General features: G+C 41.6%; 1 protein-coding gene across 1 annotated transcript in view; it reads right to left on the bottom strand.

Moving 5' to 3' along the window:
* LOC110529794 (leucine-rich repeat and fibronectin type-III domain-containing protein 2) overlaps window positions 1-26,619 on the bottom strand; it is a 159,788-nt gene that overhangs the window by 102,762 nt on the left and 30,407 nt on the right. Inside the window, exon 2 of the mRNA XM_021612328.2 lies at window positions 5,811-5,918. The gene's annotated coding sequence lies outside the window, so the exon portion shown is untranslated. The remainder of the gene's footprint in view (window positions 1-5,810; window positions 5,919-26,619) is intronic.

Raw genomic sequence — 26,619 nt, 5'->3', positions numbered from 1 at the left:
CAGCAGGGACAGGGAAGATGGTTAAAATTGATGGGAAGATGGATGGAGTCAAATACAGGACCATTCTGGAAGAAAACCTGATGGAGTCTGCAAAAGACCTGAGACTGGGACGGAGATTTGTCTTCCAACAAGACAATGATCCAAAACATAAAGCAAAATCTACAATGGAATGGTTCAAAATAAACATATCCAGGTGTTAGAATGACCAAGTCAAAGTCCAGACCTGAATCCAATCGAGAATCTGTGGAAAGAACTGAAAACTGTGGTTCACAAATGCTCTCCATCCAACATCACTGAGCTCGAGCTGTTTTGCAAGGAGGAACGGGAAAAAATGTCAGTCTCTCAATGTGCAAAACTGATAGAGACATACCCCAAGCGACTTACAGCTGTAATCGCAGCAAAAGGTGGCGCTACAAAGAATTAACTTAAGGGGGCTGAATAATTTTGCACGCCCAATTTTTCAGTTTTTGATATGTTAAAAAAGTTTGAAATATCCAATAAATGTCGTTCCACTTCATGATTGTGTCCCACTTGTTGTTGATTCTTCACAAAAAAATACAGTTTTATATCTTTATGTTTGAAGCCTGAAATGTGGCAAAAGTTCGCAAAGTTCAAGGGGGCCGAATACTTTCGCAAGGCACTGTAGCTGTCCGATGACACATTCTGATGGAATGTTAATTTCTAAACATAGCAATGTGAATGCAAAGAGGACTCAGACCACAAAATAGATTAAGTGAACTTGCAAAGAGTTTGTGTCCTCATTCAAAGGCAGGGGCCGTGTGAATACATTGTTTTTGCTTTGTTTGTTTTTTTACCCAAAAGTTCACTTTAAAGAGGACTGAGATCAGTTAAAAGAGGACTATATGTGAAAACACCCTTAGTCTTAAATATGACAAGGAAAGACATACACAAGTAACATATTTTGAATAAAACCAAAACTTTATCGAAACAACAAGGCTAGGGGAAGATATTGTCTCATTCAAACCTGAAAACAATGTGGCTCACTGTGCACATCGCTGTCATGACCAAAACATTATATCCAAAATTAATCTCAGGGATATTGTTACCAAAATTGTTATGTAACTACAAAATATGATAAGAATAAGGCATAGTATGACATAATATTACAACTTCATTTTCTTTTGTACTACATTCCACTAGGCCGATATCCTAATACACAAAGAGTCAGAATGGAAAAAAATGAAAGCATAGATTGATGAACAAAAAAAATGATTTAATCAATTTTAGAATAAGGCAAAATTACCAGTGACAGTCTGAGATACTTGGTGAAGACTTTGAGTCCCTTTACTCGTGCCTATGTGCGCAATGAGTCACACTCACTGGAGTGCCACTACCTAAAACAATTTTGGTCCCCTACAATATATTTACCTTTATTTAACTAGGCAAGTCAGTTAAGAATATATTCTTATTTACAATGATGGCCTAGGAACAGTGGGTTGTTCTGCCTGTTCAGGGGCAGAATGACAGATTTGTACCATGTCAGCTCAGGGGTTTGAACTTATAACCTTTTGGTTACTAGTCCAACACTCCAACACTCCAACCACTAGGCTACCCTGCCTCCCCAGCATAACTGCTCTCCCATTCAGGTGCTACACAAACAAACCACATCATATTCTCCTTTCTAACTTTCCTGTAACAAAGTCAACAATTTCTACGGAAGTACATTGAAGTTCATCTAGGCTCAGCTAGGCTGTGAGGGTGTGTCCTGTGAGGGTGTAATTGTCCCTCAGCCCTTTTGAAACTTCAGCAGCATCATGTCCACTCTCTCCAGCCCCTGCATACCCTCAAAAAGGTCTGAGAGCTGACAGTCCACCACAGTGTCAGAGAGAGAGCGAGATAGAGAGATAAAAAAACACCCACTAAAATACAGTGCCTTCAGGAAAGTATTCAGGCCTATTGACTTTTTCCTCATTTTGATACGTTACAGCCTTATTCTAAAATAGATTAAAGTATTTTTTCCCCTCATCAATCTACACACAATACCCAATAATAACAAAGCGGTAATAGGTTTTTAGAAATGTTTGCAAATGTATAAATAATAAATACCTTATTTGCATAAGCATTCAGACCCATTGCTATGAAACTTGAAATTGAGCTCAGGTGCATTCTGTTTCCATGGATCATCCTTGAGATGTTTCTACAACTTGATTGGAGTCCACCTATGGTAAATTCAATTGATTGGACATGATTTGGAAAGGCACAAACCTGTCAATATAAAATCCTAAAGTTGACAGTGCATGTCAGAGCAAAAGCCAAGCCATGAGGTTGAATACATTATTCGTAGAGCTCTGAGACAGGATTGTGCCGAGGCACAGATCTGAGGAAGGGTTCCAAAAATGTCTGCAGCATTAAAGGTCCCCAAGAACACAGTGGCCTCCATCATTCTTAAATTGAAGAAGTTTGGAACCATCAAGACTCTTCCTATAGCTGGCTGCCCAGCTAAACTGAGAAATCGGGGTACAAGAGCCCTGGTCTGGGAGGTGACCAATAACTCGATGGTCACTCTGACAAAGCTCTAAAGTTACTCTGTGGTGATGGGATAACCTTCCAGAAGGACAACCATTCATGCAGCACTCCACCTATCAGCCCTTTATGGTAGAGTGGCCAGATGGAAGCCACTCCTCAGTAAAAGGCACATGACAGCCCAGTTGAAGTTTGCCAAAAGGCATCTAAATGACTCTCAGACCAAGAGAAACAAGATTATGTGGTCTGGTGAAACCAAAATTGAACTCTTTGGACTGAATGCCAAGCGTAACATCTAGAGGAAACCTGGCACCATCCATATTGTGAAGCATGGATGGTGGCAGCATCATGCTGTGGGGATGTTTTTCAGCGGCAGGGTCTGGGAGATTAGTCAGGGATGAGGGAAAGATGAATAGAGAAAAATACAGAGAGATCCTTGATGAAAACCTGTGCCAGAGCGCTCAGGACCTCAGACAGGACAATGACCCTAAGCACACAGCCAAGACAATGCAGGAGTGGCTTTCGGACGGACACGTCTCTGAATATCCTTGAGTAGCCCAGCCAGAGCCTAGACTTGAACCTGATCTAATATCTCTGGAGAGACCTGAAAAAAGCTGTGCAGTGAGTCTCCCAATCCAACCCGACAGAGCTTGAGAGTATTTGCAGAGAAGAATGGGAGAAACTCCCCAAATGCAGGTGTGCCAAGCTTGTAACGTCATACCCAAGAAGACTCAAGGCTGTAATCTCTGCCAAAGGTGCTTCGATAAAGTACTGATAAAGTGTCTGAATACTTATGTAAATGTGATATTTTATTTTATACATTTGCAAACATTTCTAAAAACCTGTTTTTGCTTTGTCATTGTGGGGTATTTTGTGTAGATTGATGAACAAAACAATATATTTAATCAATTTTAGAATAAGGCTGTAACGTAACAACATTTTTTAAAAGTCAAGGGGTCTGAATACTTTCCGAATGCACTGTATATAGTCCTAATAGTACATAATTGACAATTACCTTCCAGTCAAAAAACTTGGCTTAGCTACTATTTTATGTCACAGATAACAAACACCTAAAGAGATATCTAGCTATGTAGTTATCTAGCTAGCTAGCTAATAATTATAAGTACGGGGATCATACATTTTACTGGTAAAATAGCAATCCTGCATTAGCCCTCTCTGGCTGGTTAGCTACATATCGCATCACTAGCAAATTTGTTTGAGCTCTGAATAATTCCTAAAGACAAACACTCTTCAAATTGTCAATAAGATAATTTTATGTTGTACAGATATCAAATAAAATATTAGCATAGACAAGATGAGCTAAATCAAGTACCGTTATGCTAGCCATCTACCTTCCTTGCTGATTGTCTACTTGGCTGACTGTCTACTCGGCTTGTTGTCAAAAGTTAATCTTATTAATCAGAAAAAATACTCTAAAATGTAAATATTATAATTACCAACATAAAAGTGAATGTGTTACTTACCTTAACATTGTTGTCCTGATCTCAATGACAGAGCAGTGTCGAAGTTGGAGGCGAGTGGAGGAAAGGGCAACATTCACATTCAGTCCCCATGCCAAAACTCACCATTTGCTCAACACTGCCAATGACGCAGTCGTTGCTATAGCAATGCACGATGGCGCTACCCATACCACTAATAAACATTGTTCAAGATCAAAATCCCCCAAAATAGAGATGTTCCCATGTTCAATGCACATGTTTAGTATTAGTGAATTGAAGACATCTCTTTACTTTCTGGCGTGTTTCTATTCCCCTTTGATTATCCAAAAGATCATTGTATATCGTGGTGCTTCTTTCTTCATTCTCAATCCTCCTTTAATCTACCCCAAGTTGGACAGAACCGAGGAGCCGGGATATTAAGATTGCTAAAACATTGAGCCGGGCAAATCAATCTCAGATCTAGTGATTTTCTTAATGGTGAAGAAGTGTGAAATGCTTTGAGACCAGTAACAACAGCCACAACAACAGGACAGCCACAAATGGAGTCCTAATGAATATAAAGACTGATAACCACTGTTTGATAAAGCACAGTACAGACTATCAGTGGAGCTTAATTTCCCCAGGCTCCAGTGGCCTGTCTAGTGAGAGTGGTCAAATGTGTGTAATTTACCTCTGTGTGTTCCTTCCTTCCTCCTTTATTTTGCCAAATGGCTTGGGAATGGGGAGTGAGTCAAGGTTAAAAGCATATACCTCCAGGGAGATCCAGCCAGCCACAGACAGGATACAGTTTAGGGGGGTATCTAGTGTAGCTCCAGCAGCACTCAAGGCCCTGGGCTCTGCGCTTTAAGGCAGGATATCTTTGGCTTTGTAAACATCCCCATCTCTGTCTCAGTGAATTCGCATCCATAAAACAGCTGTGGCCGGTATGGGAGAAACCTGACAAACACATTACCCGGGTGCTACCGCGTACGTGCAGCCGTGGTAGCATCTGCAATCAACAATTTGTTATTCAATGCAGATGGCAATTACACCGTTTTAGCGCCGTTACCCAAATAAATCTGTATGTCCTGGGAGACGACAGATGAAACCAGAGGGAATCGTCAACCTTGGGAGAAAAAGAAACCCAAGCAGCCGAATCTATGGTAGTGGTACATACAATTAATGCCATGGACTGGGCCATGATTGCGTATGGGGGACACGTGAGTGAAGAGCAATCAAACACACAGATTCTCAGTCGAATGAATAAAATAAAGATGAGGCTGTGTCTTTGTCTGACCCTTTCCCACTCCTAGCCTGGGCTAATGGGATTGTGTTAGCCATAGGACAGGTGTCTTGTCTAGTCTCTAATGAGTGACACAGCACAAAGGGAAACTTTTCACAAACATTGCTCTGCTCATCTGCTGCCATTCTTAGTGCCTTGCGGCTTTGAGAGGTGGATCAGTGTCAGTTTGAAATGGAATCTCTGCTAGGAGGTAGCATTGGCAGGTAGCAACATCACATTGGGATATTTACTATATTTCTACATACATCTAGGGTAGTTAGTTACAGTAAAGTTAAATTACTCAATTGGCGTCACTGTCTGCTGCTAGAAGGTAGCATTGACTGTCGGCAACATCTCACTGGGAGGTTAAGTGTGTTTCTACGTAAATCCAGGGTAGTTAGTCACAGTTCTGTTTAATTAGTTAAAGAAATTAGCCTGATTCCCCACTGTACTGCTGTTCACCTCTGAAGCCAACATAGGCAGGCTACACTGTTATAAAGTGTTCATCTTGACACATCCAGGAGAGAACATGTTCTTTCAAAACAAATTCCTTGTTCAAACATGAGTGAGGTAGAGTAATTTATGGTATAACAAAGAGCACTGACCTTTCTGCCTCCTTGACGTCTCGTTCTCCTCTTCCAGAAAATTCTTGGCAATTGCTCTCCCTTGCATGTGATATACATGTATCATACTTCATCGGGTTACGCTCTCACCTAAAAGAAAAACACAAACAAACACCAGCGTGAAATATTCATAAACTTCAGAAACGGGACCAAAAAGAGGAACCATACACAGAGGATGCCTCTGCTGGCTGTTCACTTAGGGAAGGGAACTCTGTATTCTAGGTGGTTTTTGGATAAAGATCTCAGGTTGGTCTGTCAATCTGGCAATTAACCAGTGCAAGGAACCTAAAGGAAATCCAATATATTTCCATTATGGTGTTTACATGGAGCAGCAAAGCCCAGGGACTCCCTCCCCTGCAATTCATTACGCCGATACGCAATCCTTCCCTTGGGGCCGAGCCAATACTATTACACTGCACCCGCCATTTCTAATTTCGTCTGCTGATATCACAATCTGTGAAACTCAAGAAGAGCCAGTGGTCTTTCACAGTCACTCTCCTCCCTAACAGGTAAGTTTCCATTACAACAACTATATGCGTTCACAATTTATACCCCCACATTGTATAGGATATCGTTCCCTCAATCCACATTTAGTCACACTCCATGTAATGACACCACCAGCCATTTTCATTAAGATGGCTTGTTTTAAGATGATTTACAGCTACATTGTCAATTGACCACTTCTATCAATCTCAGTGTAATTTACAGTGCAGCATGTTTTTCACAGGAATATGAAGATAATAGAAAAAATAAAAATAAAAATATTTTTTTTAGGAGTGTAGATTGATCCAGACATGCATTATTGGTTCTGCACAGGCAGTGATATAAATTAAAATGTTTCATTGGTAGCACTTTAAAAAGTTAGTAGCACCACATTCAATTTTGGAGCACCAGAAAATATGATTTCTTAAATTGATTGAGATTCAGCCTATATTGGGCCTATATGAATTCTAGCTACTTTAGAAGCCCTAGAAACTAATACGTAACAGTATAAACACATTAATTTATTATAAAAGCTAAAATGTTGATACAAATACCTGTCACTGAAATTACAACGTCATTTGTGGAATAATAGGTTTCTACATTGTGTAAAATCACTATTTTCCTATCTTTAAAAACATCAGGTTTGTGATGACAACATGCAAGAGTTCTCATTCATGCATTGCAAGAGTTCTGTAATGTATTAATTCACCACCTTTTATTGTGCAAAAATGTTTGGATATAATAGTAAAGTTACCAGGTTTTTAGCTCTAGCCAAAAAGGTAACTTGATTGAGCAAAGTGTGAACAAATGGTTGAAAGGATAAGTCGAGATTTTGTCATGAAAAGGGTATCCACAAGTTCATCTGACTCTGAGCAAGTAGATAAAGGGCCTCATTGCCAAAATCCCGAAATATCCCTTTAACGACGTAGACAGACGCTCAAGTCGTTTTAGAATAGCACAAAGTGGTGTAAAAATACTTTAAAGTACTATTTAAGTCATTATTTTAGATATCTGTACTTTTACTCCGCTACTGTACATTCCTAAAGAAAATAATGTACTTTTTACTCCATACATTTTCTCTGACACCCAAAAGTACTGGTTACATTTTGAATGCTTAGCAGGACATGGAAATGGTCAAATTCACGCACTTATAAAGAAAACATTCCCTACTGCCTTTGATCTGGCAGACTTACAAAACACAAATGCTTTGTTTTTAATTGGTTGTCTAAGTGTTGGAGTGTGCTGCGGGCTACTTGTATATTAAAAAACAAGAAAAATTGTCCCGTCTGGTTTTCTTTTAATATTAATTTGAAAGTATTAATCTTTTACTTTTGATCCTTAAGTATATTGTAAACCAAATACTTTTAAACTTTTACTCAAGTACTGTTGTATTTTACTTTTCAATGAATCTTTACTTTTATTCAATTATGACTGTTGGGTACTTTTTCCACCACTTCTCCCACCACAGCCCACGACATTGTTTATGGTCCTGGCGATCCGCTAGGAAGATAAAAATGGTGCTCTAGTAATATGCGTCAGATCTTTTGATCTGGTTGAGCTAGAAGCAAGCCATTTTCACTAAAGTAACGGTGCAACCATGACTCAAACTAATCTGCACTCTATTGTTTCTCAAGGGCACTCCGAAACAACGGTACAACGAAGCCTTATCATGGCGCCGGAGAGGATGGCTGACGTTTTTTGGGCTCCTAACTAACTGTGCTATTTTGTTTGTTTTTTCGCATTGTTTGTTACGTCATTTTGTACATAATGTCGCTGCTACCGTCTCTTATGACGGAGAAGAGTTTCTGGACATCAGAACAGCGATTACTCACCTCGAAATAGACAAATGTTTTTTTCTGTCTAGTTCGTTGAGTCCAACGTGAAGGATATACTGCTTCCCGGAGACCAGGCGGAAATACAGGTTGCGGCGGTCTGGGTGCCTTTTGAAAATTCGTCGGCAACTGAGTAAACCACCACTACCCTCGGTATTATTTACCAATGTGCAATCATTAGAAAACAAACGCGGACGCTCTACGATTAAGACTATCCTACCAACGGGACATAAAAAAAAATAATATCTTAAGTTTCACCGAGACATGGCTGAACGATGACACGGATAATATAGAACTGGCTGTTTTGGCTGTTTTGGCAGAACAGAGCAGCTACGTCTGGTAAGACGAGGGGCGAGGGCTGTGTGTCAATTTGTCAATAACTGCATGTGCGCGATGTCTAATATTAAAGAAGTCTCGAGGTATTGCTCTCCTGAGGTAGAATACTTAATGATAAGCAGTATACCACAGTATCTACCAAGAGAGTTCATATCCATATCATTCGTAGCCGTCAATTTACCAACAAAAACCAATGCTGACACTAAGACCGCACCCAAGCAAATATAGTGCAACCAGAGGGAAAAAAATGATTGACAACCTTTACTCTACATACAGAGACACATACAAATCTCTCCTTCGCCTTCCATTTGGCAAATCTCACCATAATTATATCCTCCTGATTCCTGCTTACAAGCAAAAACTAACTCAGAAAGTACCAGTGACTGGCTCAATACAAAAGTGGTCAGATGAAGTGGATGCTACGCTACAGGACTGTTTTGCTAGCACAGGCTGGAATATGTTCCGGGATTAATCAAATGGCAATGAGGAGTATACCACCTCAGTCACCGGCTTCAATAATAAGTGCATCGACGATGTCATCCCCACAGTGACCGTACATACACATCCCAACCAAAAGCAATGGATTACAGGTTAGACCCATACCGAGCTAAAGGCTAGAGCTGCCGCTTTCAATGAGCGGGACATTAATCCGGGCGCTTAAGAAATCCAACTATACCCTCAGATGAACCGTCAAACATGCAAAGCATCAATACAGGACTAATATTGAATCCTACTACACTGGCTCTGACGTTGGATGTGGTAGGGCTTTAAACATATTACGGACTCCAAAGGGAAACCCATCCTCGAGCTGCCCAGTGATGCAAGTCTAACAGACGAGCTAAATGCCTTTTATGCTCACTTTGAGGCAAGGAACACTGAAGAGCATCAACTGTTCTGGACGACTTTGTGATCAGGCTCTCTGTAGCCAAAGTGAGCTAGACTTTAAACAGGTCAGCATTCACAAAGCCACAGGGCCAGACGGTTTACCAGAGCGTGTAATCAAAGCATCCGCGGACCAACTGGCAAGTGTCTTCACTGACATTTTCAACCTCTCCCTGACCGTGTCTGCAATACCTAAATGTTTCAAACAGACCACCATAATAGTCCTTGCGCCCAAGAAAGTGAAGGTAAGCTGCATAAATGATCACCGCACCGTAGCACTCACGTCGGTAGCCATGAAGTGCTTTGAAAGGCTGGTCATGGTTCACATTAACACCATCATGCCAGAAAACCCAGACCCACTCCAATTTGCATACCGCTCCAACAGATCCACAGTCAATCACACTCCACACTGCCCTTTCCCACCTGGACAAAAGGAACACCAATGTGAGAATGCTGTTCACTGACTACAGCTCAGCGTTCAACAACATAGTGACCACAAAGTTCATCACTAAGCAAAAAACCCTCGGACAAAACACCTCCCTCTGCAACTGGATCCTGGACTTCCTGACGGGCCGCCCCCAGGTGGTAAGGGAAGGCAAAAACACATCTGCCACGCTGATCCTCAACACTGGGGCCCCTCAGGGGTGCGTGCTTAGTCCCCTCCTGTACTCCCACAACTGCGTGGCTAAGCACGACTCCAACACCATCATTAAGTTTGCTGACGACACAACAGTGGTAGACCTGATCACCAACAACGATGAGACAGCCTATAGGGAGGAGGTCAGAGACCTGGCAGTGTGGTGCCAGGACAACAACCTCTCTCTCAATGTGAGCAATACAAAGGAGCTGATCGTGGATTATTGGAAAAGGAGGGCCGAACAGACGGGACTGAAGTGGAGTGGGTCGAGAGTTTCAAGTTCCTTGGTGTCGACATTACCAAGAAACTATCATGATCCAAACACACCAAGACAGTTGTGAAGAGGGCATGACAACACATTTCCCCCTCAGGATACTGAAAAGATTTGGCATGGGTCCCCAGATCCTCAAAAAGTTCTACTGCTGCACCATCTAGAGCATCCTGACCTGTTGCAATACTGCCTTGTATGGCAACTGCTCGGCATCTGACAGTAAGGCACTACAGAGTGTAATGCGTATGGCCCAGTACATCACTGGGGCCAAGCTTTCTAACATCCAGGACCTATATACTAGGCAGTGTCAAAGGAAGGCCCAAAAAATTGTCAAAGACTTAAGTCACCAGAATCAAAGACTGTTCTCTCTGCTACCTCACTGCAAACGGTACCGGAGCACCAAGTATAGGACCAAAAGGCTCCTTAACAGCTTCTACCCCCAAGCCATAAGACCGCTGAACTAAACTATTTACATTGACCCCCCCCCCCCCTTTTGTTTTTACACTGCTGCTATTTGCTATTTATTATCTAGTCAATTTAAAAATGACCTCGACTGACCTGTACCACCGCACATTGACTCGGTGCTGGTACCTCATGTATATAGCCCTGTTACTGTTATGTTGGGTTTTATTGCGTTCATTTAGTAAATATTTTATTAACTCTATTTCTTGACCTGCAATGTTTGTCAACTTCTTGGTGACAGGGGGCAGTATTTCCACGTCCGGATGGAATGCATGCCCAAATTCAACTGCCTGCTACTCATCGCCAGAAGATATGCATATTATTAGTCGATTTTTATAGAAAACACTCTTTGAAGTTTCTAAAACTGTTTGAATCATGTCTGTGAGTATAACACAACTTATTTAGCAGGCGAAACCCAGAGGACAAACCATTACGAATTTTTTTTTATTCGTGATTTTCAATTCGTTTTCATTGGGAATCCAGATTTCTAAGGGACCTTCTTGCAGTTCCTATCACTTACACTGGATGTCAACAGTCTTTAGAAATTGGTTGAGGTTATTCCTTTGTGTAATGAAGAAGTATGGCCATCTTGGACGAAGGTCACTTGAAGTGTACTGTTAGATAGAGGCACGTGACCAGAAAGCTTGCTACAGTTTGTTTTCAACTATGGTTACCTGCAAGGAATCACGTGCCGTCACCATTGCTTTGCACAAAAAGGGCTTCACAGGCAAGGATATTGCTGCCTGTAAGATTGCACCTAAATCAACCATTTATCGGATTATCAAGAACTTCAAGGAGAGTGGTTCAATTGTTGTGAAGAAGGCTTCAGGGCACCCAAGAAAGTCCAGCATGCGCCAGGACCGTCTCCTAAAGTTGATTCAGCTGCGGGATCGGGACACCACCAGTACAGAGCTTTCTCAGGAATGGCAGCAGGCAGGTGTGAGTGCATCTGCACGCACAGTGAGGCAAAGACCTTTGGAGGATGGCCTGGTGTCAAGAAGGGCAGCAAGGAAACATCAGGGACAGACTGATATTCTGCAAAAGGTACAGGGATTGGACTGCTGAGGACTGGGGTAAAGTCATTTTCTCTGATGAATCCCCTTTCCGATTGTTTGGGGCATTGCCTTATGACAAGGTGTTCCATCATGCTGGGAAAGGCATTGTTCCTCACCAAACTGTTCCTGGATGGTTGGGAGAAGTTGCTCTCGGAGGGCGTGTTGGTACCATTCTTTCTTCATGGCTGTGTTCTCAGGCAAAATTATCTAAAGACACTGAAGCAGCAAACTTTCTGGAAATTAATATTTGTGTAATTCTCAAAACTTTTGGCCACGACTGTACACCTGTCGTATTCATGTAACAAAAAAAATGTGATTTGATTTTAATTAGATTTTTACAACTCTTGGTCAGCAAAATACTTTGTTGCATATGTGACCTAATTTGTTGCTCTTTAGTGGAGGACGGGACACGTTCCCATTTTGGTAGATGATATGTATACCTAACCCCTGGGAAACCTGCACCAGTCCACAGGACGACAGGAACACAATCTTCTCCAAGAAATTACTTGGCTTTTTGGCATCTGCTGTTGAATCGTATTCACACCCCCTGGAATATAAGCCATAGTGCAACAAATATTCTGATGGCCTTGCAGGAAAAATATGTGCACTGCATACATTTTGCATAATTCTGCACAACATGACTTAAATATTCACAGAGGCAAAGGGAAGCACTGCCAAGATAAAGTCTAACGTCTTTGTACAAAACTGATGAACAATTTTTTTATGGCCCATTGAGACTTAAGATATGGAACACACTCATTTTCACAACTTTGGAGCACCAATGCAGATGTATTATGACAATGGAGTTTTTTTTCATAGGCTTTCAGTGCCATGGTGAGGGAGAGGGGCAAAAGAGACAAAAACAAGCTTTGTACAGCCGTGACCTTCATATGAAATTACAAATGAAACATTAAAACATACATTCATAAATCTACCTAAGAATGAATGCAGCCAGCTGTTATTAACAATGATGGGAAATAATTGCAGCTTGTAGTTTGTCTGCTAATTACAGTGGTTTAAAGCAAAATTTGCTGAAAGGTACTCAGTGCTTAACCATTCAGCACAATCTTAACCCCTACCAGCCAAGTTGAATCATACTATGAGAATAGCTTTTTAATTATTAATGAATGTTGGTAAGGAAAAAAATCCTTCAGTAATTATAAATCTAATAGACATCAGGGGGTACCAGAGAGTTTTTCAGGTTCGCCATATTGCTTTGATCACCTCAGTAAGAAGATGCTGACCTACTATGTTTCTTTCTTGTGTTAGTTTCCCTTTATAACAGAGCTGTGACTTGAGGCCATGGCAGATATGCAGCACAGGCACATTCGGTCACGCACCAGTGGACCGAAGCAGTATGTGAAGGTTCTTCTTCTATAGCTTACCCCTTACAAAAAAAACATATAAAAACAATCACATGATTTTCAGACATGTGAACAAACCCCGTACTTTTCAGACACTTGGACTTCAAACATTACTTTTAAACATTTTCACCACTTCCAGCTACCTTAGTACTCTGTCAGGGAAAAATTACATACTTACCCAATTTTGTTTGATATTAATAGTCAACAGTTATATATTTAACTAAGAGTAAGACTGGCCTGCTAATGTTGAGTTTTTATGCTGTCCACTCTAGCTTCCTGCAGTTAGTCTGGGCATCTGGTTAAGGAAATGGGTTTTGCTAGGGATAGCTTGAGCTGACAATGACTTGGTGATTAACATCTAAAAGCTGGCATTCTAGAGACAAGATGTTTGTGTGTGACCTGAGATAGAGATGGCCTAGAATAGTTTAGAACAATGTCTCATTGTCTCATCTTCCTGGCAACTGGGAAACTAAGCCGGTTTGGAAGTAAAACAACATCCCGTGCAGATAACCAGGAGATGGATCAAGGTGGCTTATGGGAACGGTAGAAATGACTGACTGAGCATTTAGGGCCTATATAAGATCGCTGTTATTTCATTCATCAGTTAAGCTCTCGGCAACACAACCTAGAGTGTGCGGTCGACGGTTTCATTATTGCAATAATTAATCAATGTTGAAAAAGATGATTGTTTGAATAATTGTCCAAGTCTCTCTCAGAACTGAAATTTCCACTACAACTTCCATCCAGGGAATGAATGGTCTAAAATGTGCAACTTGCAAAAAAGGCAGTATAAGCAAAGGCCAAAGAAACATAACCAAAGATAGGGGAAATTACAGGAAAGAGGGAGGCGTTTAATTTAATCATGTAATATTTTTTTTTAAATCACTGAAAACTATTGCATCCATTTACAATTAATTTGTTCTCACATTTCGAAATGATTTCCTATCAATATTTTGTTTTGCTACCAATACATTTGGGTTTATGTTTTGCTTGGGACAAGCTGGGACAGCTTTATGCATGTCCTAACAGTTTGTGGGCACTGTTAGTTATCGTTAGTGCAATTCATGTATTGTTCAGTGTTGTGTTGTGTAGTGGCTTTGCTGGCATACATTTTTTGTTTTGTTGAGTTTGCCCCGCCAAGGTTTACATGCTAAAATCCCCACTGCTATGGATGCAAGTACTGACCATCCATAATATTAAAATTATAGTTTTAACCATGTTTTTAGGCTGTACAGTGGTTGATTACAATTATTTTGTTTACAAACATTGGAGTAAAACAAGCTTATAGAGCATTTGGGGTTCTGATGGGGTATGACGTTATATTCTCAAAGAATCAATGGGTATACAGTGGGGCAAAAAAGTATTTAGTCAGCCTCCAATTGTGCAAGTTCTCCCACTTAAAAAGATGAGAGAGGCCTGTAATTTTTATCATATCACTTCAACTATGACAGACAAAATGAGGAGAAAAAAAATGTTTATGATATTTTTAGCAAATTATGGTGGAAAATAAGTATTTGGTCACCTACAAACAAGCAAGATTTCTGGCTCTCAAAGACCTGTAACTTCTTCTTTAAGAGGCTCCTCTGTCCTCCACTCGTTACCTGTATTAATGGCACCTGTTTGAACTTGTTATCAGTATAAAAGACACCTGTCCACAACCTCAAACAGTCACACTCCAAACTCCACTATGGCCAAGACCAAAGAGCTGTCAAAGGACACCAGAAACAAAATTGTAGGCCTGCACCAGGCTGGGAAGACTGAATTTGCAATAGGTAAGCAGCTTGGTTTGAAGAAATCAACTGTGGGAGCAATTATTAGGAAATGGAAGACATACAAGACCACTGATAATCTCCCTCGATCTGGGGCTCCACGCAAGATCTCACCCCGTGGGGTCAAAATGATCACAAGGACGGTGAGCAAAAATCCCAGAACCACACGGGGGGACCTAGTGAATAACCTGCAGAGAGCTGGGACCAAAGTAACAAAGCCTACCATCAGCAAGGGCATTGAAGATGAAACGTGGCTGGGTCTTTCAGCATGACAATGATCCCAAACACACCGCCCGGGCAACGAATGAGTGGCTTCGTAAGAAGCATTTCAAGGTCCTGGAGTGGCCTAGCCAGTCTCCAGATCTCAACCCCATAGAAAATCTTTGGAGGGAGTTGAAAGTCCGTGTTGCCCAGCAACAGCCCCAAAACATCACTGCTCTAGAGGAGATCTGCATGGAGGAATGGGCCAAAATACCAGCAATATTGTGTGAAAACCTTGTGAAGACTTACAGAAAACATTTGACCTCTGTCATTGCCAACAAAGGGTATATAACAAAGTATTGAGATAAACTTTTGTTATAGACCAAATACTTATTTTCCACCATAATTTGCAAATAAATTAATAAAAAATCCTACAATGTGATTTTCTGGATTTTTTTTCCTATTTTGTCTGTCATAGTTGAAGTGTACCTATGATGAAAATTACAGACCTCTCATCTTTTTAAGTGGGAGAACTTGCACTATTGGTGGCTGACTAAATACTTTTTTGCCCCACTGTATATCCTTATTTTAATTATATTGACATCATCTTTCCACATGTGAGGAGAATAACATTATTTCAACCCCACATGAATCTGGATTTCCACACGTGAAAGTGAGATTTTAACAGTTGGGAGTTTTCTTGCATGTGAACTCTTAAATTAATGTGAAGATACAATTGTACTATAATTAACTATTTAAGCTCAACATGTAAAAACAGCTATTTCACATGTGGAACTGCAGCAAATTCGACATCAATTTTTATGTTGTAAGGGACCAGCCTGCTGATGGTGCACACACCACATTCTACGCACATACACCCAGTGCTTTCTATGTCTCACTCTCACGCTCACTCTCACTCGTACATGTAACACCTCTTCTTGTTCTTATGCTAAAATCACGTCTTCTTGCACACTGTGGCATATGCATGGCAAAAAAAAATATCCACCCTCCATTATGTGCACACGCATGTTTTAAAATTCACTGTCTGCAAACCCAGGGAACTAAAAGCACTGGCAATCTAAAGCAGCCCTGAAGTAGAAGTGCAACTGTTTAATCTGCATCAGTACAGATCAGGAGCTGGGGCAGTCTCTCACGCTGTGAGATGCAGTGAGGTATTCCTCCTCTCTCTCTACACCCCACCCTGGTGTGCTGCTCTACATGCCAAAGTGTTGGGACTCTTCTACATGTCAAACTGTTGGGACTGTTCTACATGGCAGTGTTGGGACTGTTCTACATGTCAAAGTGTTGGGACTGTTCTACATGTCAAACTGTTGGGACTGTTCTACATGTCAAAGTGTTGGGACTCTTCTACATGGCAGTGTTGAGACTGTTCTACATGTCAAAGTGTTGGGACTCTTCTACATGGCAGTGTTGAGACCTATTCCACATGTCAAAGTGTTGGGACTGTTCTACATGTCAAAGTGTTGGGACTGTTCTACATGTCAAAGTGTTGGGACTGTTCTACATGTCAAAGTGTTGGGACTGTTCTACATGTCAAAGTGTTGGGACTGTTCTACATGTCATTGTGTTGGGACTGTTCTACATGTCAATGTGTTGGGACTATTCTACATGTCAAAGTGTTGGGACTGTTCTACATGTCAAAGTGTTGGGACTGTTCTACATGTCAAAGTGTTGGGACTCTTCTACATGGCAGTGTTGAGACTGTTCTACATGTCAAAGTGTTGGGTCTCTTCTACATGGCAGTGTTGAGACCTATTCCACATGTCAAAGTGTTGGGACTGTTCTACATGTCAAAGTGTTGGGACTGTTCTACATGTCAAAGTGTTGGGACTGTTCTACATGTCAAAGTGTTGGGACTGTTCTACATGTCAAAGTGTTGGGACTGTTCTACATGTCAAAGTGTTGGGACTGTTCTACATGTCAATGTGTTGGGACTGTTCTACATGTCAATGTGTTGGGACTGTTCTACATGTCAAAGTGTTGGGACTGTTCTACATGTCAAAGTTTTGGGACTGTTCTACATGTCAAAGTGTTGAGACCTATTCCACATGTCAAAGTGTTGGGACTCTTCTACATGTCAAAGTGTTGGGACTGTTCTACATGTCAAAGTGTTGGGACTGTTCTACATGTCAAAGTGTTGGGACTGTTCTACATGTCAAAGTGTTTGGACTGTTCTACATGTCAAAGTGTTGGGACTGTTCTAAATGTCAAAGTGTTGGGACTCTTCTACATGGCAGTGTTGAGACTGTTCTACATGTCAAAGTGTTGGGTCTCTTCTACATGGCAGTGTTGAGACCTATTCCACATGTCAAAGTGTTGGGACTGTTCTACATGTCAAAGTGTTGGGACTGTTCTACATGTCAAAGTGTTGGGACTGTTCTACATGTCAAAGTGTTGGGACTGTTCTACATGTCAAAGTGTTGGGACTGTTCTACATGTCAAAGTGTTGGGACTGTTCTACATGTCAATGTGTTGGGACTGTTCTACATGTCAATGTGTTGGGACTGTTCTACATGTCAAAGTGTTGGGACTGTTCTACATGTCAAAGTTTTGGGACTGTTCTACATGTCAAAGTGTTGAGACCTATTCCACATGTCAAAGTGTTGGGACTCTTCTACATGTCAAAGTGTTGGGACTGTTCTACATGTCAAAGTGTTGGGACTGTTCTACATGTCAAAGTGTTGGGACTGTTCTACATGTCAAAGTGTTTGGACTGTTCTACATGTCAAAGTGTTGGGACTGTTCTAAATGTCAATGTGTTGGGACTGTTCTACATGTCAAAATGTTAGGACTGTTCTACATGTCAAAGTGTTGGGACTGTTCTACATGTCAAACTGTTGGGACTGTTCTACATGTCAAAGTGTTGGGACTGTTCTACATGTCAAAGTGTTTGGACTGTTCTACATGTCAAAGTGTTGGGACTGTTCTAAATGTCAATGTGTTGGGACTGTTCTACATGTCAATGTGTTGGGACTGTTCTACATGTCAAAGTGTTGGGACTGTTCTACATGTCAAAGTGTTGGGACTGTTCTACATGTCAAAGTGTTGGGACTCTTCTACATGGCAGTGTTGAGACTGTTCTACATGTCAAAGTGTTGGGACTCTTCTACATGGCAGTGTTGAGACCTATTCCACATGTCAAAGTGTTGGGACTGTTCTACATGTCAAAGTGTTGGGACTGTTCTACATGTCAAAGTGTTGGGACTGTTCTACATGTCAAAGTGTTGGGACTGTTCTACATGTCATTGTGTTGGGACTGTTCTACATGTCAATGTGTTGGGACTATTCTACATGTCAAAGTGTTGGGACTGTTCTACATGTCAAAGTGTTGGGACTGTTCTACATGTCAAAGTGTTGGGACTCTTCTACATGGCAGTGTTGAGACTGTTCTACATGTCAAAGTGTTGGGTCTCTTCTACATGGCAGTGTTGAGACCTATTCCACATGTCAAAGTGTTGGGACTGTTCTACATGTCAAAGTGTTGGGACTGTTCTACATGTCAAAGTGTTGGGACTGTTCTACATGTCAAAGTGTTGGGACTGTTCTACATGTCAAAGTGTTGGGACTGTTCTACATGTCATTGTGTTGGGACTGTTCTACATGTCAATGTGTTGGGACTATTCTACATGTCAAAGTGTTGGGACTGTTCTACATGTCAAAGTGTTGGGACTGTTCTACATGTCAATGTGTTGGGACTGTTCTACATGTCAAAGTGTTGGGACTGTTCTACATGTCAAAGTTTTGGGACTGTTCTACATGTCAAAGTGTTGGGACTGTTCTAAATGTCAATGTGTTGGGACTGTTCTACATGTCAAAATGTTAGGACTGTTCTACATGTCAAAGTGTTGGGACTGTTCTACATGTCAAACTGTTGGGACTGTTCTACATGTCAAAGTGTTGGGACTGTTCTACATGTCAAAGTGTTTGGACTGTTCTACATGTCAAAGTGTTGGGACTGTTCTAAATGTCAATGTGTTGGGACTGTTCTACATGTCAATGTGTTGGGACTGTTCTACATGTCAAAGTGTTGGGACTGTTCTACATGTCAAAGTGTTGGGACTGTTCTACATGTCAAAGTGTTTGGACTGTTCTACATGTCAAAGTGTTGGGACTGTTGTAAATGTCAATGTGTTGGGACTGTTCTACATGTCAAAGTGTTAGGACTGTTCTACATGTCAAAGTGTTGGGACTGTTCTACATGTCAAACTGTTGGGACTGTTCTACATGTCAAAGTGTTGGGACTCTTCTACATGGCAGTGTTGAGACTGTTCTACATGTCAAAGTGTTGGGATTCTTCTACATGGCAGTGTTGAGACATATTCCACATGTCAAAGTGTTAGGACTGTTCTACATGTCAAAGTGTTGGGACTGTTCTACATGTCAAAGTGTTGGGACTGTTCTACATGTCAAAGTGTTGGGACTGTTCTACATGTCAAAGTGTTGGGACTGTTCTACATGTCAATGTGTTGGGACTGTTCTACATGTCAAAGTGTTGGGACTGTTCTACATGTCAAAGTTTTGGGACTGTTCTACATGTCAAAGTGTTGGGACTGTTCTACATGTCAAAGTGTTTGGACTGTTCTACATGTCAAAGTGTTGGGACTGTTCTAAATGTCAATGTGTTGGGACTGTTCTACATGTCAATGTGTTGGGACTGTTCTACATGTCAAAGTGTTGGGACTGTTCTACATGTCAAAGTGTTGGGACTGTTCTACATGTCAAAGTGTTTGGACTGTTCTACATGTCAAAGTGTTGGGACTGTTCTACATGTCAAACTGTTGGGACTGTTCTACATGTCAAAGTGTTGGGACTCTTCTACATGGCAGTGTTGAGACTGTTCTACATGTCAAAGTGTTGGGATTCTTCTACATGGCAGTGTTGAGACATATTCCACATGTCAAAGTGTTAGGACTGTTCTACATGTCAAAGTGTTGGGACTGTTCTACATGTCAAAGTGTTGGGACTGTTCTAAATGTCAATGTGTTGGGACTGTTCTACATGTCAAAGTGTTGGGACTGTTCTAAATGTCAAAGTGTTGGGACTGTTCTACATGTCAAAGTGTTGGGACTGTTCTACATGTCAAAGTGTTGGGACTGTTCTACATGTCAAAGTGTTGAGACTGTTCTACATGTCAAAGTTGTGGGACTGTTCTACATGTCAAAGTTTGGGGATTCTTCTACTTGGCAGTGTTGGGACTGTTCTACAGGGCAAAGTGTTGGGACTGTGTTAAATGGCAGTGTTGGGACTGTTCTACATGTCAAAGTTTTGGGACTGTTGAACACTGCACATTTTGGGGACTGTTTTACACTGCAAAATGTTGGGACTTCTCTACTCTGCAAGTTCTTGGGACTGTTTTACACTGCAAGGTATTGGGACGGTTCTAACCACTAAAGTTTTGGGACAGTAGGACACAGCACAGTTTTGTGACTGATCATACATGGTATGGTGTTCTGCGCACCATGATAGCAGAAGCTAGGCACACTCTCTAAGACAAAGTGTGTGTTCACTCACTGCACCACCCTCCCTCTTCAATGATTCATCTGGACTGAGAGAGAGACAGCTCACCGAGCAGGTGGTGTCACACCTCTCAGCATGCACAGCGGTATTGTATGATGCCCCCAGTCAATGCAGTGAAGGCTTTCCTGCCCCAGAGGCAAGATGTGTCTGTCATAATGGCGTTGGTTGGTCGGCAGCTTGTTCACACTCAGGGCTGAGATGTACTGGAGGTAACACACCAAAGTGGGCAGAGAGTTAGAGACATCAGTGCCCAAAAGATAAGGAACTAAAAAGGTTGATGTGCAAGCACACTTAAGAGTAGACACTAAATAGTTGCTCAGATAGCTTAGTTGGTAGGAGCATGCATAGTGCTGTCAATTTTAGCAACAGCACATATTTGAGATATCTTGTTAATCACTACAGTATGTTGCTTTGGATAAAAGCATCTGCCAAATCACCATGTTATTATTATTATTATTGCCTTTACACTGACACCAATAATGAATTGGCTAGGCTCTGATTGAAACCCCCTGTGTTGGAAGGGTCAGAGGTGGCCAGGAGTCTTCAGAGATTGCGTGCTCGGCTGATTAGCACGCATCCCATCTCATCGTTCTCATGAATGCCAAGGAAACCTTTTTGATGTTTCTGGAGAGCATAAATAATGGATTTACGACTTCTGATGTGTTGCCGGGTGAGTTCTCCCAGGCACAGCAGCACACGAGTAGCAGCAGCCCTCTGGCTGGAGTTGCTTCCTCTTGTCACTGAAACCTATCAGGTGCTACTGAGGCAAAGCTACACAGTGTGTCTTTGGCAAGGGGAAATAAAATAAAATCAAGCAACGATTATAAGGGATCTGGCACTTGATTGGTTGTTCGTTAGTTTTGTTGGCACATAAAGATTACCATCATCAAAAATATAGTTAACTGTTAGCTATAGTTAGGTTTCGACTGAGTAAAAAAAGTGTTTCATTTGAATTACCTCAGCCAAACATAACTAAAAAAATTGTACACCCAAACTCAAAAGTTGAGCCAAGCTGCCGTGTTATGAAGTTGGACAGTTCTGGTTTGGGTGTAATGTGACCTCAATCCCTGGCCTCCCTGCCTACTTAGATCATCAGTGTCTACAACGGTAAGAGCTGCATCTTCGTCAGGTCTGGCTAAAGAGCTCAAACACGCACAGACACACACCACCCATCCCTGGCAGAGATTAAAAAGGGGCTATCGCCAACACATGGGTCTGCTTCGCTGTCTCTTCTTATGGACTTATTCTAGAGTTTGTCATTACAGTTAGCTGCTGCAGCTCTGCCCCTCCCAAAATCATCACCCTAAACCCCTAGATGCCATGACTCCCGGATATTTCGCTTGAAAGCATCATCTTCGCAAAGTATAAGCTCCCAAACCCAAATCCAACACAGTCGTGTTGCAGTGAGCCATGGTGCCTTGTATTTCATTCCTAGGTGAGACAGACTTCCTAAATAGGAATTTTGCTGTGTCATGCAAATCGAGCCCCCTTGTCAGCTTTAGAATGATTTATGTTCAAATTGCACTACTAATCTCATGGGAAAAAAACAGTGGTTTGGGGCAGTGGAAAGAAAGAGTGAGAGAGGTAGAGAGAGAGATTGAGAGAAAGCGAGAGAGAGAGAGAGAATTAATACTATTAGGTAAGAAGAACACAGGAAAACACATGGGACTGACAGAATGCGCATGGACATGCTAATAGCGGAAGAGTTTCAGACATCTTTGTCTCAAATGGACCATCCTTTGTGTGCTCCACATTTAATCGTCTGTGACTGCACTTCTCTACAAGATGCAGGAGAAAGTGTACACAGTGACGTGATAATAATTTGCATACCCTTCCACTTTGGTGGCAAAAGGTCTTGGAGAAAAGACAGTGAAGTCCAGAGAAAAACAACTAAATCTTAATGGAACAAAACTATTACCGTCCATGTCTACACACAACAATAAGACATAGAAACAGCCTGCACAGGCCTCACTTACAAAACAATGTCTCGAGAAGCCAGCCAATAAATTAAAATGTGTGTACAGCTGACAGCCTATCCGGAAGGTGTTTTTCATTTTTGCCTTGAAATGCAATTGTATCACTCTCCGCTGGCTTCTCTGCTCCGCTATATATAGGTCTGTTCTGGGGACATGAATAAACATCAGTGTGACTTGGTGTTGACAGGGCCGTCCTCAGTCAGTCAGGTAGGGTGACACGGTTGACAAAGGTGTCCCTCAGAAAAGACGCCTCAATTCCGCCTGTCACCCTCTGAATCCGCCTCAAATAGTCTCGCCAAGGCATGTTTTTATGCAAAATCAAAGTAAACATGTTTTTAAAATGTCCATCACATCTAAGGGAGAAGGTGCGCTAGGCTTGGGGAGAAAGTGGTTTTGCATGTCCGCTCTCAAACGGGGTTTGCAAAGAGTGATCGCTGTTTACCATGTGCTTTTTGTCCATTTGTTAAATTGTTTGGAAGAAAGACTAAAACAGAATAAAAACATTACCAGAGACCTAAATTACTTTGACAACAACGATAATGCTCCTGAGTACTAATGCTACAAAGAAGAAAAATGCACAACCCAGAAAAGAGAAAAGACCTACAAGAGGTGACTCATACAAGAACCAGGTATCTAGCTAGTCCACACAAGTATGAATGACTGCAACTTAAACATCTTGCCAGGGGTTGATGTAGACTTGCTCCACCCTGTGCTATTCCTGTGCACAAGGCTTCACACAGAAGCACTGCATGAAATCTATTCTGCTTTCCACTGCATTACCTCCTCCATCTATCTCTTATTCAAAGGACACGGCATCGAGACGACATTACATTTTAATCAGAGCATGATGACGCATGCTTATCAATCTTGACAGGCCCAAATGAACTCTCAGAGGCCGGAGCATGGAATGAAACAAAGCAAGAAACTAAATGAACAACGGTGTGTTTTTCTGTGCACGCTGTGTGCAGTCCGCTCTGCTCTCTTAACAGGTTCCTGACTCGCTCATTGACAAACTCAGATCGGAGACCGCTGAAGGGATGTTGTGACTATTGTTGTCCTGTTTGATTGGACATGCACACTTAGGGGGAAATCAGCGAGTGTGCCCTCACTGAATGTCAAGTTGTGTTTGGGTTGAGAGAGAGTCATACTGTATGTATATGATATGGTTCTGGGTTGAGATGGATCATCTTTATGATGTCTTTCAGGGGTAGATTACATTACTACTGTATGGGCTTGGCATCAGGCATAGGCCTATAATCAGAAATGAATAATCATGCACGGTGAAGAAATATGAGTAGATATCCTCTTAACCAAAACACCCATTTTGGACTCACATGCTGAATACTTAAATAAAAAAGCTCTCTCCTGGAAGATTACCCCAGTGCAATCATACGTCTCAATTTCAGCTAATATAATATTAGTGTCCATTAGTGTCCATAGTAATTGTAAATCTCCTTCCCTCCATTTAGTATAATATGTTAACGTTTCCTACGGTGTGTATTAATTTGTGGATGTCCATCATCTATTTCATATGATCTGTGATGAATTGCAATTTGTACAATAACTTAGGGGTTAAGGTTAGGGTCAGTGGTTAGGGTTAAGGTTAAGGATAGGGTTAGGGGTTAAGATTGGTGTTAGGGTTAGGGTTAGCTTACATGCTAAGCAGTTCCAAGGAGCTTATAGTTGCAAAGTTGCTAATTAGCTAGAATTCTAAGGTTGTCTGTGACGTGATTCAGACACTCAACCTTTGGCTTGCTAGATGTTCACGTTATACACCCACCCAACCTCCCTCCCTCCTTAAGTAATCTTCTGTCTTATGTAACCGTACCAAATGTAACATTTCATACTAATTTCAGTGTCACAGATTTAGGTTTACTATAGTACATATAGTCTTTGAGGCCTGGCTGGTACAGTTTACTGCTCTCAATCTAAAAATGTATATAAAACCCATATAGGCTCCTTAACCACATATAACTTAATTACATTATTTACTATAAAATCACAAATGGTAGGACCCTAATAATTGTATTGAAATACAATATCCAGCCCACCAGTAGCTGAAATTCAAATTCAATGTGCTAAGGGCTAAATGACATGCCTATAACTAATTACAAAGTAATGCTTCCTAATAGTCTCCCAATGTGAATGTCCCCTTCCACTAAACTGTTACCTGTTACAGTGAGAATGCTACAATTAAGTAGGTTAAGCACAGGAATGCCCGAAGGCAATTTGTCTTTCATTCCAAGTTTATCTGATTATCTGGGCTAAATCCTCGTCTTCCACACATGCCCACTGTATCGTATCCTCACATGAACACTGCATGGGAGATGGGAGCCTTATCCTGAACTATGGGGATTGAGCCGGTTCTTAACAGGCACTAGCAGGACTATACTCAAACACAGCAGTAGATACTGTAGAGTACAGAAGTGCATTTTTAAACAACTGATCAATAGTTGTTTGTGTGAGTCATCACAGAGCAGTCCCAGTCTCGGTGGAACCTGGCAAAGGAAAGATGGAGTGATGGAGTCATTTTGAAAGGAGGAATAGGCTGAAGGTGCAAAAATACAGTGGGTGCAAATCAGAGCCTTTGAATACACGCTGTCACATGCAGCACCAAAACAAATGCACACACATGCACAGGCACGAGCACAGGCATGAGCACACACGCAGTTACACCCCCCACATACACAGACACTGCAGTTCCCATGCACAACGACAACCTCCCTTTCACACACACAGCCACCAGTCAACAGAGGCAGAATGGCTCAAGATGTATGTTTTAGTAACGTGCGGAAGTAGAGCTGCACGGCCTCTTCCTCTCACCATCTATCTTGTTGACTCTGTTTACTGTGGACACTGTTGATAGCACAATTCAACTGCCGAAGGAGGCTAAAGACAGCCTAGTAGGAGTCCAACATAACGTTATCTAGTATTACTCCTTCATCAGCGTTAAGCACCTTTAAATACACCTTTATAGGCAGCCCAACCGCAGTGGCGATAGATCATGAAGAAATGCTCAGGCCATAAATTACTCTCCTCTGTGTCGCCCAAATTAGGCTACTCATCTCAAGAGTGAGTTGCCGGTTTAATACCTACAGTATACATTTACTTCAAACATTCAGTTATTCCATCAAGCGGACTCCTGGACACACACACACACACACACACACACACACACACACTGCCTATTCCAATACACGTTAACTGTGCAATAATAAGCATGTAAAAATCCTGTCTGACCTGCATCCTAATGGTGAAAGTCAGTGTCTGACCCTGAAAGACTGTCTTAAAACTGTATGTCACTGATGAGGGTCTCATCTTAAGGTTCTAAACAGACATTTCAAGGGGCTTTAATGAGATGGTCAGAACAGGGATGAAATCACTTCTCAGAATCTGGAGTAATCAAAGCTTTGGTCCACTCTATTTACCTTGATTAAGAAGAGGATTCGGAAACACTGCTGAGGGGTTTAACTGACTGTATGCATGTTGGTGTGTGTGTGTGTGTGTTGAGCTTTCTAGTATGCGTGGTTGTCACGTGTGCTCCCTCTCCGGCCTCTAGGTCACCAGGCTGCTCGCTTATGGCGCACACCTGTCACCAGCGTTACGAGCATTTGCGCATGACACTCACCTGGACTCCATCACCTCCTTGATTACCTGCCCTTTATATGTCACTCCCTTTGGTTTCTTCCCCAGTAGTCATTGTTTCTGTTTCTGTGTCATGTCGGTGCGCTGTTTGTGGTTCTTGTTTGTTTATTTATGAATTAAATGTATTAAATGTATTCACACTGTATTCACTTCACTTCACTTCCCGACTCTCAGCGTACATCGTTACACTGGTGCCCTTCTGAAGTCTGAATGGGGCTTTTAACCGGTTTGTGAGAACACATTGGAAATCAATGGAAAGCCCTGCCAAGGTATTGTATGTTCACAAAGGTTATTCTACTTAACTAAAGAGGTTGTGCAATTACTACTATACAGTACATCC

The sequence above is a fragment of the Oncorhynchus mykiss genome, chromosome 8, assembly GCF_013265735.2.
Source record: "Oncorhynchus mykiss isolate Arlee chromosome 8, USDA_OmykA_1.1, whole genome shotgun sequence".
Lineage (NCBI taxonomy): Eukaryota > Metazoa > Chordata > Actinopteri > Salmoniformes > Salmonidae > Oncorhynchus > Oncorhynchus mykiss.
The sequence above is the reverse complement of the archived record's forward strand: the minus strand, read 5'-3'. Positions and strand labels throughout refer to the sequence as shown.